A 13,018-nucleotide genomic window follows, 5' to 3' on the forward strand; every position below is an offset into this window, starting at 1 on the left:
TTCCTTATATCACATCAAAGTGTATATAATATATATATTGCCTATAAATTCAAAGAATGTTTAATGTTTGCCCAAAAGGTACAGTTTAAAGAAGATTTTTGGTATTGAAAATGTTACAAAGACATGAATTATTGAGAATCGAGCATAAATTCCACTATAACAGAAGCTTTTGTCGTAGAATATAAACATGTACCCTAAAAAGGTAAAGTATTGGATCAAATGATTGAGTCTTTGACAAACCCTAAAGTTTTAAATTAATTATCAAGAATGTAAGGACCTTAGATCAATAATTTTCCTTAAAAATATCATTTATTAACATATATATATATATATAATATATATCGGTACAACAACTTAATAAGGATACGATGAACCACACTAGTGACCTGTGGTAAAAGAGAAAAAGGATTTTTATGAGTTCTGAGTTTGAATTCTTTCAAATACTAATAAAGTGACCATAGGTTTTTAATCGGCAAGTTCTAAAGCATGGAGGATTAGTTGAAGCAGCAAGCTGGTTTGGATACTCTCGGATAAATAAAAGATGGCCCGAACCACCCCCGTGATACAAAAAAGAAAAGTAAAATTTTGAATTTTGCAATTCAATTAATGGTAAGAAATTCTTAGATATAATTTATTAGCATAAATGTTGGATATGTCCTGTAGTTGTGTGTATATAGTTTCCCTAGTAAATGCTCATCACTGAATTCTAAGCCTTTATGAATTGACTCAACAAGTATTAATTTCCTTCTACCAAGCTCATTAGCAGTTTCAATTTTTAATTAATTAATTATTAATAATAATTTTATTATATATTCTCAATTGAAGCCCTGATTTGATAGGCCCATAACATGATGAATTACTTTCCTTGAATACTACTCTTTTTCCTCCACTATTTAATCAATCATTTAGATGATTAATTTATTTATTTATAAACAAAAACTTCACTTCAACTACACTCTTTTTCACTTTAATCATCATTTAAATATATTTATTATTATTTATCATTTTCTATCAACATTTGATTGATCCTTAAACTTTTATTTTCCAATACAATCATTCCACCCTATTTTCTCATTACCATTTTCAATTCTTCATAATTCAACAATTTTTTTTTTATAATATATATAATAAACTCATGATTTATTTTCTTTTTATTTATAATATGCACAATAACCTTTTTTTTTATGATTCAGGTGTTCAGCCAGCTTACGTGCATCTCAACTAGTTCTCCGTGACCCTAAATATCACCAATCAAGTCCCAATGACCACCTTATTAGCAACTAAGAAGAGACTTAAACTTAAACCTCTTAAATAATTACTCAAAAGCTTTTATCGAACCATCGACCATCAAGGTTGTGTTTATGTACGTTAACTTCAAAATCTCTAAACAACCATAGTGTTTTATGAAGTTGTTATTCATATTAAGTAATTTGGTAAGTTAAAAGCTAGATTAGAAATAAAGAAACAATATTATTATTATATTTTTCTTTGGATTATACCTCTAATAACACAATCTATCCTTTCAAGATTTTATGCATGAAATCTATTAAAACTCAATGTGATACAATTAACCCAATTTGGGCCTAAAACGGACAGAGATTTGATAATTAATATTAAAGTGGGTTTATTATCAAATGGTGAGGTTATGACGACTTCATGAGAATGTGAGGTCCATAAGGTGGGGGTTTGGTCACATCCCACACTGTTAACCAAGAAATTTGGGGTTCAATAACTTTGGTCTTTAACCAACTATATGAGTTTTGGGTTAAGGATGCTTGCGTGAAGCTCAAAAGTGAACCTTTGTGAGCCTGAACCCAAAATGAACGATTACTACTTTATTAGAGGACCTAGATTTGACATAGTGGAGTGTTATAAAACGAGAATCATGTTGTAGATCCAATCTAAGTGACACAAATATATAATGCAAAATCTAGAGGTTATTAGATGAAATCTAGGTTGGATTGTGTCTTTTGGTGGGTACCAATACCATCACAGCAATATTGGACTGAAAATGCAAAGCCATATAACACCATTTAGGGAGAACAACATCTTCCCACCTAGGGTTTGGCGAAACGACATGTGTCCCCAAGTTTTAAAACGACACTTTCCCACCCATTGTTAAATTCAGACATTAATTTTAACAGTAAAAAAGGTATTTTTGTCAGTTCAAACAATATATATATATTCTGTTAATTAATAAATCTGCAAATATAATAAATAAATTAATATCATATGTAAATCTGCAAATATAATAAATAAATTAATGTCATATGAATATTATGAATAAAAAATTAAACTTAAATCTTCCATACAATAAAATTTTACATAATTCTTCCATATAAAGAAATCTTCCATATAAAAAGATTATACATAATTCTTCTATAAGACCAAATTTGCTTTCTATAATTCTTTAATACAGCCAAGAAATTACTTCACATAAACCTTCCATACAATCTAGATTTTGCTTAACATAACTGCTATAAAAAAAAACAGAATTTAGTTTGCATGAGGAATTTTGTCTAATAGGTGGTGGGTGAGTTGGCTGTGGGAAGGTTATAAATGATGGGCAATCGCCGGCGACCAGGTAGTTACACACAACAGCAATCAAATAAAGTAGAGGGAGAGAATTGAAACAGAGAAGGAAAAAGAGAAAAGGATTCTGCCTTCACAAATTTTCAACCCAAAATTTGGTTCACATACATCTTCCAAACAACCCAGAATTTGGTTTACATAAATATTCACTTCTAATTCCATTAAAATTTCCTCCTCCTCAACTCCATGAACACAAATTCATAATAAACAAAACAAAAGAAAAAGAAAATACTAAATCAAACCCATAAAATCCATGAAAATAAATACAAAAATAAATCCTTTTGACATTGGCTGTGTGACATAAATTATAGAGCAAGGCTGCCAACACTGGTAGTTGGGGTCTTGAGTAATTGTGGTGGGCTTATTGGAGGAGAGAGGGAGGTTGCCACCTGAGGCCCTTTGATTTGACAAAGAAAATTTTTTTGGGCAAGAGGGAGTGGCACTAAAACAAATATGACACCGTTGGTGACGCTGCTGCTGGCTTGCCATGAACAAGAGGGAGTGGTGGAGTCTGTTAGGCGGTGGGTGAGAGAGATGTTCTTGCATAAAGATGATAGTGAATTGGGTTTTTAAAAGAAAAAAGATTTAGAATATTTTTTAATTATAGCAGATTTTATAAAATTGTGAACTCAAATAATAAGGTTATTATAGTATTTTTATAATTTTATTCTTCTCAAATAACAGATTTCATTAATGGATCTTAATCGATGGGTGAGAAAGTATCATTTTGAAACTTGATGAATGAAAAAATTTCATTTCGCTATACCTTGGGTGGAAAAAAGTCGTTCTCCCCACCATTTATTTCATTCATAATATCAAATCAAAGCTTTGTCAATCACATGCATTCACAACCCTTAGATATGCTTTACTTATTAATGTAAAGTAAAACCACAAATAGAATGCCAGAACATGGGCACCGATAACTTCAAGTCAATGATTATTCACATGGGGTTTCATGACTGCAAGAGATAAATCAAATTCCTCCATGGGATTGGCATTGCTCCAACACTTCGCATTTTTTTTTTCTTTTAATCTTTTTTGGGTTGAATATTGTTTTAGTTCCAATTGTCTCTCCATGTAGATCAATTAATCCAGTGGAAAGTTAATAGGATTTGAATTTGGCAGAAGACAAAATGTTCAGATTTCAACAGAGCATATCACATGTCTAAACTTACTTTAATATACCTCTATTTTGTCTTTAATCATGCAATTAAAAGAAGCTATATTAACATCGTCAAACAATCGAATATTATTAAATGATTTTAAAATGTTAAAACTTTGAACATTTGTATTCACCATTTTCCCTTTATGATTATACTTTTTCCAAAACGGTAGTACAAGAGTATAAGTGGTCATACCCCAAAACAAGGGGGTTCTTGTTATTTACTAAAGCTGACGAGTGTCTAAGTAAAAAGCTCGTGAAATTTGTGTTGTGTTATTATACAGAAACAAAAAAACAGTTTTTACAAAAGGTTAGAGAAACGATTCCTCATGCCAAAGTCTCCCTAAAATCATGGTTCTCTTGCCTTACCATGTGGCCATCACGTGTTTCTCTTTCAGCTCATGACAAAAAAACTCTCTTTCTTTCCTTATCCATTCGCCAGTCACCACCATATTTACAGAGACAAATTTGCATTATCATTTTCAGTTAAATGCCATGAACCAATGGCAAGTTTCGGCAGGCTGATGAGACGATGATACTTATATTCTACCACTCTCACTCGCTTCCCTTTCGCCTCTGAAAACCCTCAGTTCTACAATATATCCTTCTTTTTAATCACCAAATGGTTGCTTAAAATGCTCAAAACTTTCTGCTTCTCTGCTCTTCAATCGGTGCATGAACCATAAAATGTATGCAGAAAACAAGTTATTAGCCGACATATTACAGTATTCAAATCTCTATACGGTTTTGAAGATTAACAAGATTTAAATAAAGTTGCAGATTAAAGGGGGGATTATTTCTTTTGTTTCGATCATGAGATGAAGATGGAAGTACTGAAGCCATGATTATTGGGACAGAAACTAATAATATTAAAAAAAAAAAAAAACTAAAATTGTGTGTGTCCGTACTCTGGGGGATTTCAAAATTCGAGACATTCTAAGGTTTTGTAGCTGTTTTTGTTCATGTCTCCACATGGCGAGTCAGCATTGGAAAATGGAAAAACCCTTATTAAAAAAAATTTAATTAGTGGTTTTTGTTAATCTGTGGGCAAGTAACCATAATCAACTTTAAGGTTTGATAATTGTATTTTCCACAGTCAATGTTTTAGATTCCTTATATCACATCAAAGTGTATATATATATAATGCCTATTAATTCAAAGAATGTTTAATGTTTGCCCAAAAGGTACAGTTTAAAGAAGATTTGGTATTGAAATGTTACAAAGACATGAATTATTGGAGAATCGAGCATAAATTCCACTATACAGAAGTTTTGTCGTAGAATATAAACATGTACCCTAAAAAGGTAAAGTATGGATCAAATGATTGAGTCTTTGACAAACCCTAAAGTTTTAAATTAATTATCAAGAATGTAAGGACTCTTAGATCTATAATTTTCCTTAAAAATATCATTATTAAACAATATATAATATATATTATATATACGGTACAACAACTTATAAGGATACGATGAACCACACTAGTGACCTGTGGTAAAAGAGAAAAGGATGTTTATGAGTTGAGTTTGAATTCTTTCAAATACTATAAGGTGACCATAGGATTTTTAATCGGTCGAAAGTTCTAAACATTGGAGGATTAGTGAAGGCAGAAGCTGGTTGATACCTCGTGATAAAATAAAAAATGGCCCGAACACCCCCGTGATAAAAAAAAAGAAAAGTAAAATTGAATTTTGCAATTCAATTAATGGTAAGAAATTCTTAGATTATATTTATTAGCAATAAATGTGGATATGTCCTGTGGTAGTTGTGTGTATATGTTTCCCTAGTAAATGCCATCACTGAGATTCTAAAGCCTTTATGAATTGACTCAACCGTATTAATTTCCTTCTACCAATCATTAGCAGTTTCAATTTTAATTAATTAATTATTATAAATACTTTTATTATATATTCTCAATTGAAGGCCAGTGATTGATAGGCCATAACATGATGAATTACTTTCCCTTGAATACTACTCTTTTCCTCCACTATTTAATCAATCATTTAGATGATAATAAATTTAATTTATTTATAAATCAAAACTCACTCAATAAACTCTTTTTCACTATTTAATCAATCATTTAGAAATAAATTATTTCTTATTTATTTTTATCAAAACAATTTGTGATCCTTAAACTTTTATTTTCCAATACAATCATTCCACCAATATTTCTCATTACCATTTTCAATTCTTCATAATCAACAATTTTTTTTTTATTATAATAATAGAAATCTCATGATTTATTTCTTTTTATTTAAAATAGCCAATAACCTTTTTTTTATGATTCATGGTGTTCAGGCAGTTACGTGCATCTAACTAGTTCTCCGTGACCCTAAATATCAGCCAAGAAAAGCCCGAATACCACCTTATTAGCAACTAAGAAGAGACTTAAAATTAAACCTCTTAATAATTACTCAAAGTCTTTATCGAACCAATCGACATCCAGGGTGGTTTAGTACGTTAACTTCAAAAATCTCTAAACAACCATAGGTTTATCTGAAGTTGTTAAATATCTCAACGTCAAGTTTGCATCATGAAAACTGTTCAATGACGAGCCTTGAGCAATGGATTAAAGTTTAAGGTATGAAACCCTTTTCATAACTATTATTTAAAAATAAATATCACACTAATTTGCGACGTTAGTATAAAAAAAAACTTTTTTCGATGTTAGTGTGACATTAGAATGACCTTTTTTCGCATTACACTGAAATGAGTCTTTTAATGTTAAAAATATGTTAATGATATCCCAACATCAAGTTTGAGTCAAAAAAAAGACGTGTCTTAAGCGACTTATTAATGACACTAACCTAACGTTATAATTGAAGTATAGAGACATGACGGTGATCATCTATTGCAACTGAAAAACTCACTTTTGTTGTAGTCCTTTAATGATATATTAGTTGGGAATTGTAGTTGTAGATAAACTTTTGTTGATACTTGACAGGCCGGCCAAATGAACATGGGGATAGGACCTAATACAAGATGGGGTCAATATAATACAAGTCGTATATTGTAACATGGGCAATGGGACATAGAAGGCAAAAAAAGAGGGCGTTTTCTAGCTTTCTTTGTGAGACAGTTGTAATCTATAAACTGATGAAATCTTCAATTTTTTTTTTTCTTTTTTTGATCTGACACCTATGATTATTTCTGTCTCAAATTTTCCTTAAACTTTTCTAATCTGTACTTGCCTTTCCATTTGAGGTTCCTCACAGCCAGACATTTTAAATTTTATGGCAAACCTTTCTTGGTTTACTCACATGGCATCTAAAACCCTTGTTTTTCATTTATTAAATGATAGGGCTTGGAATTTATCGAGATATAATTAGAAAGTGAAGAAGATGATGGGAATGACGAAAACATTTTCAACATTAGTATTAGTAAAGTCTCAAGTCTCTCCTCACATGTGACTCTCTGCTCAAATGCTTCACTTTTTCAAGTAAAAAAAACAGAATCCCAGTACTAAACAATGTTATTTTGTGGCCCAATTTCTCGCAGAATCTTGCTTTAATTTACTGTAACATCACAAATTAATTTACTTTCTATTATCACTCATAAATACGGTTTCAGATCAGCATCATTATTTCCTTCTTTAAACTCCATGGAATTTTCATATTCATACAGCTCATCTTCTTATGTTGTGTTATGTGGTCAAGGGAGGGCGTAGGACTGGCAGTCGCAGAAGAAGGATAAGAAATATTGACAGTTAGAAAGGCTGGGGTGATGAGATAATGACATGATGAAAGATAAAGGATATAACCTAGAAGAAGAAAAGATGATGAGAAAGTGAAATATGTAGGTTTTAACATATAGACACCCCTTGTGGTTTAGTGAAAGAAATGTGACCCACATGTTTTGGAATACTTTCACTCTTGTAATAGACGGAGCCACGGAGGTTTTTTAAAATGAATGAAATCGGCCACATTAAAATTACCTTTTAGGGATGGACGTTTTCTATCCAAAGAGTGCTCAACAAGAGTTGAACATTGGGGTCACTGATAACTCTTTGAATGGAGTATTAGAACATAAAATCCATTAGATAATGAACTATATATTACTGGTTCTAAGTCATCTCTAGAAAAGAAGATCATGAAGAATCAATGCTTCTTTTAGTTGTTGAATCTCTTCTCTTTCCCTAATTGTTGTTTTTAAGAATGAGTATTTACCATTCTCAACCATCATTAGATGACTTAATGTTAAAAAAACAAAAAGAGATTTTATGAGCTCATGAGTTTGAGTCCTTCCAAACACTAATAAGGTTGGCCACTGAGGCTCTTAACCAACTAACAGTTCTAAGATCTTGGGAGATTAGTTGAGATACGTGCAAACTGGTCCGAACTATTCGGTAATAAAAAAAAAAAAGTTACTCTTTTTAGAATAATGAAGGGTCAATCCATTTGTTTTATTATTTTGGATAGGATTTTCAGAATAATATTAGGTAGTTGAATAGAGGAGTATTACGAGGTAAAATTTAAAAATTTACAAAAAACCCCAAGGTTTGCTAATTTAGCTAAACAACCCAATATATAAAATTTTTGTAAAATGACAAAAACACTCCCACCACCCACAGTGTCAAATTCCGGCCATTACCACTGGAATCTGGCCGAAAAATGCTGTTACGACGTAGATTGGTCGGATTTGGCAGGTAGGGTATCGATATGGCCTTTTCTGGCCAGATCCACGGCTAGATCTATGGCCAGATCTGGCTGTCAATGACTAGAAAAGTCCAGATCTGGCCATCAGCAACGGCCAGATCGATGAATTACCGGCCAGTTCTGGTCGGTTGTAGGCCGTTGTGATAGATTCCAGAAGTATGGGTGGGTGGGGGTGTTTTTATTAATTTTTAAATTTTTTTCTGGGGGTATTTAATGAAATTAATAAACTTAAGGGGTCTAAAAGTACTAAAAAATATACTAATATTTATCAAATAACAAAACAAACAATATTTGGAGAATAAGATTTGGAATATAGGTAGAAATAATGTGCCAAATGCACCCGAATATACACCTATTCTGTCTTTAAATTTTAATCATGCAATTAAAAGAAGCTATATTAACATTCGTCAAACAATCGGAATATTAAATATATTAAATGATTTTAAAATGTTAAACTTTGACATTTGAATATTGGAAACAAAAAACTTATATGTTTATTGTATTCACCATTTTCCCTTTATGATTATTACTTTTTCACAAACGGTAGTACAAGAGTATAAATGTGTCATACCCCAAAACAAGTGGGTCTTCTTGTCATTTCACTAAAGCTGACGAGTGTCTAAGTAAAAAAGCTCGTGAAATTTGTGTTGTGTTATTATACAGAAAACAAAAACAGTTTTTACGTAAAAGGTTATAGAAAACGATGCCTCACTGCCAAAGTCTCCCCTAAAATCATGGTTTCTCTTGCATTACCATGTGGCCATCACGTGTTTCTCTTTCAGCTCCATGACAAAAAAAACTCTCTTTCTATTCCTTATCTATCGCCAGTCACCACCAATATTTACAGAGACAAATTTGCATTATCATTTTCAGTTAAATGCCATGAACCAATGGCCAAGTTTCGGCCAGGCTGATGACGACGATGATACTTTCATATTCTACCACTCTCACTCGCTTCCCTTTCGCCTCTGTAAAACCCTCAGTTTCTACAACTATATCCTTTCTTTTTTAATCACTCCAAATAGTTTGCGTTAAAATGCTCAAAACTTTCTGCCTTCTCTGCTCTTCAATCGGTGCCATGAACCCCATAAAAATGTATGCAGAAAACAACAAGTTATTAGCCGACATATTACAGTATTCAAATCTCTATACGGTTTTGAAGATTAACAAGATTTATAATAAAGTTGCAGATTAAAGGGGGGATTTATTTCTTTTGTTTCGATCATGAGATGAAGATGGAAGTACTGAAGCCATGATTATTGGGACAGAAACTAATAATATTAAAAAAAAAAAAAAACCTTAAAATTTGTGTGTCCGTACTCTGGGAGATTTCAAAATTCGAGACATTCTAAGGTTTTGTAGCTGTTTTTGTTCATGTCTCACACATGGCGAGTCAGATCATTGGAAAATGGAAAAACCCTTATGTGAAAATAAAATTTAATTAGTGGTTTTTGATTAATCTGTGGGCAAGTAACCATAATCAACTTTTCAAGGTTTGATAATTGTATTTTCCACAGGTCAATGTTTAGAATTTAGATTCCTTATATCACATCAAAGTGTATATAATATATATATTGCCTATTAAATTCAAAGAATGTTTAATGTTTGCCCAAAAGGTACAGTTTAAAGAAGATTTTTGGTATTGAAAATGTTACAAAGACATGAATTATTGGAGAATCGAGCATAAATTCCACTATAACAGAAGCTTTTGTCGTAGAATATAAACATGTCACCCTAAAAAGGTAAAGTATTGGATCAAATGATTGAGTCTTTGACAAACCCTAAAGTTTTAAATTAATTATCAAGAATGTAAGGACTCTTAGATCTAAATAATTTTCCTTAAAAATATCATTTATTAAACAATAATATATATATATATACACGGTACAACAACTTAATAAGGATACGATGAACCACCACTATGTGACCTGTTGGTAAAAGAGCAAAAGGAGGTTTTATGAGTTCGTGAGTTTGAATTCTTTCAAATACTAATAAAGATGACCACTAGGATTTTTAATCGGTCGATAGTTCTAAAGCATTGGAGGATTAATTGAGGTACACGCAAGCTGGTTTAGATACCCTCGGTGATAAAATAAAAGATGGCCCGAACACCCCCACGATAAAAAAAAAAAAGAAAGAAAAGTAAAATTTTGCAGTTTGCAATTCAATTAATGGTAAGAAATTCTTAGATTATAATTTATTAGCAATAAATGTGTATATGTCCTGTGGTAGTTTGTGTATATCGTTTCCCTAGTAAATGTCATCACTGAGATTCAAAGCTACTTATAGAATTGACTCAACAAGTATTAATTTCCTTCTACCAAGCTCATTAGCAGTTTCAATTTTTAATAATAATTAATTATTACTAAATTTCAATTAATAAATAGTTTTATATATATCTCAATTGAAGGCCTAGTGATTTGATAGGCCCATAACATGATGAATTACTTTCCCTTGAATACTACTCGTTTTCCTCCATATTAATCAATCTTTGAGATGATAATAAATTTATTATTTATAAACCAAAAACTTCACTTCAACTACACTCTTTTTCACTTTAATTACTTTATCATTTTTTATCAAAACAATTGATTTATCCTAACTTTTATTTTCCAATACAATCATTCCACCCAATTTTTTCATTACCCCATTTTCAATTCTTCATAATTCAACAATTTTTTTTTTATACATAATAGAAATCTCATGATTTATTTTTTTTTATTTATAAATATGCACAATAACTTTTTTTTTATGATTCAGGGTGTTCAGGCCAGCTTACGTGCATCTCAACTAGTTCTCCGTGACCCTGAAATTATCAGCCAAGTAAAAGTCCCAATGACCACCTCTATTAGCAACTAAGAAGAGACTTAAACTTAGAACCTCTTAAATAATATACTCAAAAGTCTTTATCGAACCATTCGACCATCCAAGGGTTGGTTTATGTACGTTAACTTCAATAAATCTCTAAACAACCATAGTGTTTTATGAAGTTTGTTATATCATATTAAGTAATTTGGTAAGTTAAAAGCTAGATTAAGAAATAAGAACCAATATTATTATTATATTTTTCTTTGGATTATACCTCTAATAACACAATCTATCCTTTCAAGATTTTATGCATGAAATCTATTAAAACTCAATGTGATACAATTAACCCAATTTGGGCCTAAAACGGACAGAGATTTGATAATTAATATTAAAGTGGGTTTATTATCGAATGGTGAGGTTATGACGACTTCATGAGAATGTGAGGTCCATAAGGTGGGGGTTTGGTCACATCCCACACTGTTAACCAAGAAATTTGGGGTTCAATAACTTTGGTCTTTAACCAACTATACGAGTTTTGGGTTAAGGATGCTTGCGTGAAGCTCAAAAGTGAACCTTTGTGACCCTGAACCCAAAATGAACAATTACTACTTTATTAGAGGACCTAGATTTGACATAGTGGAGTGTTATAAAACGAGAATCATGTTATAGATCCAATCTAAGTGACACAAATATATAATGCAAAATCTAGAGGTTATTAGATGAAATCTAGGTTGGATTGTGTCTTTTGGTGGGCCTAGTTAGTAAATACGGGTACGGTAAAAAAATGGTACGAGAATTTGACGGGTATAATATGGTAAACGGTGAAAAATACGTTTATAAAAATTTGGTCATAAAATTCAGATACGGAAAAAATATGGTATGGGTATATACGAGTTTAATACGATGCATTGTCAATAATACGTTTTAAAAAATACGGCAATATCAATCTTAGTTTTAACACTTTTATAGACTATCTGGTTAAAATCAATATAACATTTCAAATGTAAAGTATTCAATTAACTAATAACATAAATACACAATGTATAAATATAACTGATATTCAAAATCATAGTCTCCGAACTCAAACACATTATTTAGATTTTAGACAAAATTCAACTATAGTGTCAAATCAAACACAACACAATTATAACAAAACCAATTGTTTAAAAAAAAAAAAAAAAATACACCTGCAATCAGTTTACAAAAATTACAACTGTACCATGTAAAAGTAAAAGTGCTGTAAAACTATTTTCTTAAATTTTCTCCATCCTTCCTCTTCTCTTTCATTGTCTCGTTCTTTTCAAAACTTTCTTCTCTTTCTTCTGTAAGTTTCTTCTTTCTTTCTCTTTGTTTTCTCCGCCTTCTCTTCACTTCCTTCTTAAACCTTCATCTATTTTGTATAAATTTATCTCTATTTTGTTTCTCTTCCCTTCTCTTCTCTCCCTCTTCTTTTGGTTCTTCTATTCTCCCTCTGCCATTTGTTTCTTGTACTCGGTTGTGGGAGTTGATAGCTTGTTTGCTGGAGTTGATTGTTGTGTGTTGATTGTGGGAGTTGATTGCTTGTGGAAATTTGTGGGAGTTTGTCGACTGTTTTGGGTTTCCGATTGAGAGAAGAAGATGAAGTTTTGCGATTTGTTTTAATTTTTAGTAAAAAACTCACTAAAACGACGTCGTTTTGGGGGTGAGATTTTTTTTTTTTTTAATAGTTCGCGAATAATTCGCGAATTATACGGGAAGCCTTATTATACGACAAATTTTATAAAATACGTATACATACGTTTTATACGTAAATTATATGGTTGTC

The sequence above is a fragment of the Pistacia vera genome, unplaced genomic scaffold (genome assembly GCF_008641045.1).
Source record: "Pistacia vera cultivar Batoury unplaced genomic scaffold, PisVer_v2 Contig162, whole genome shotgun sequence".
In the NCBI taxonomy this organism is placed as follows: Eukaryota; Viridiplantae; Streptophyta; class Magnoliopsida; order Sapindales; family Anacardiaceae; genus Pistacia; species Pistacia vera.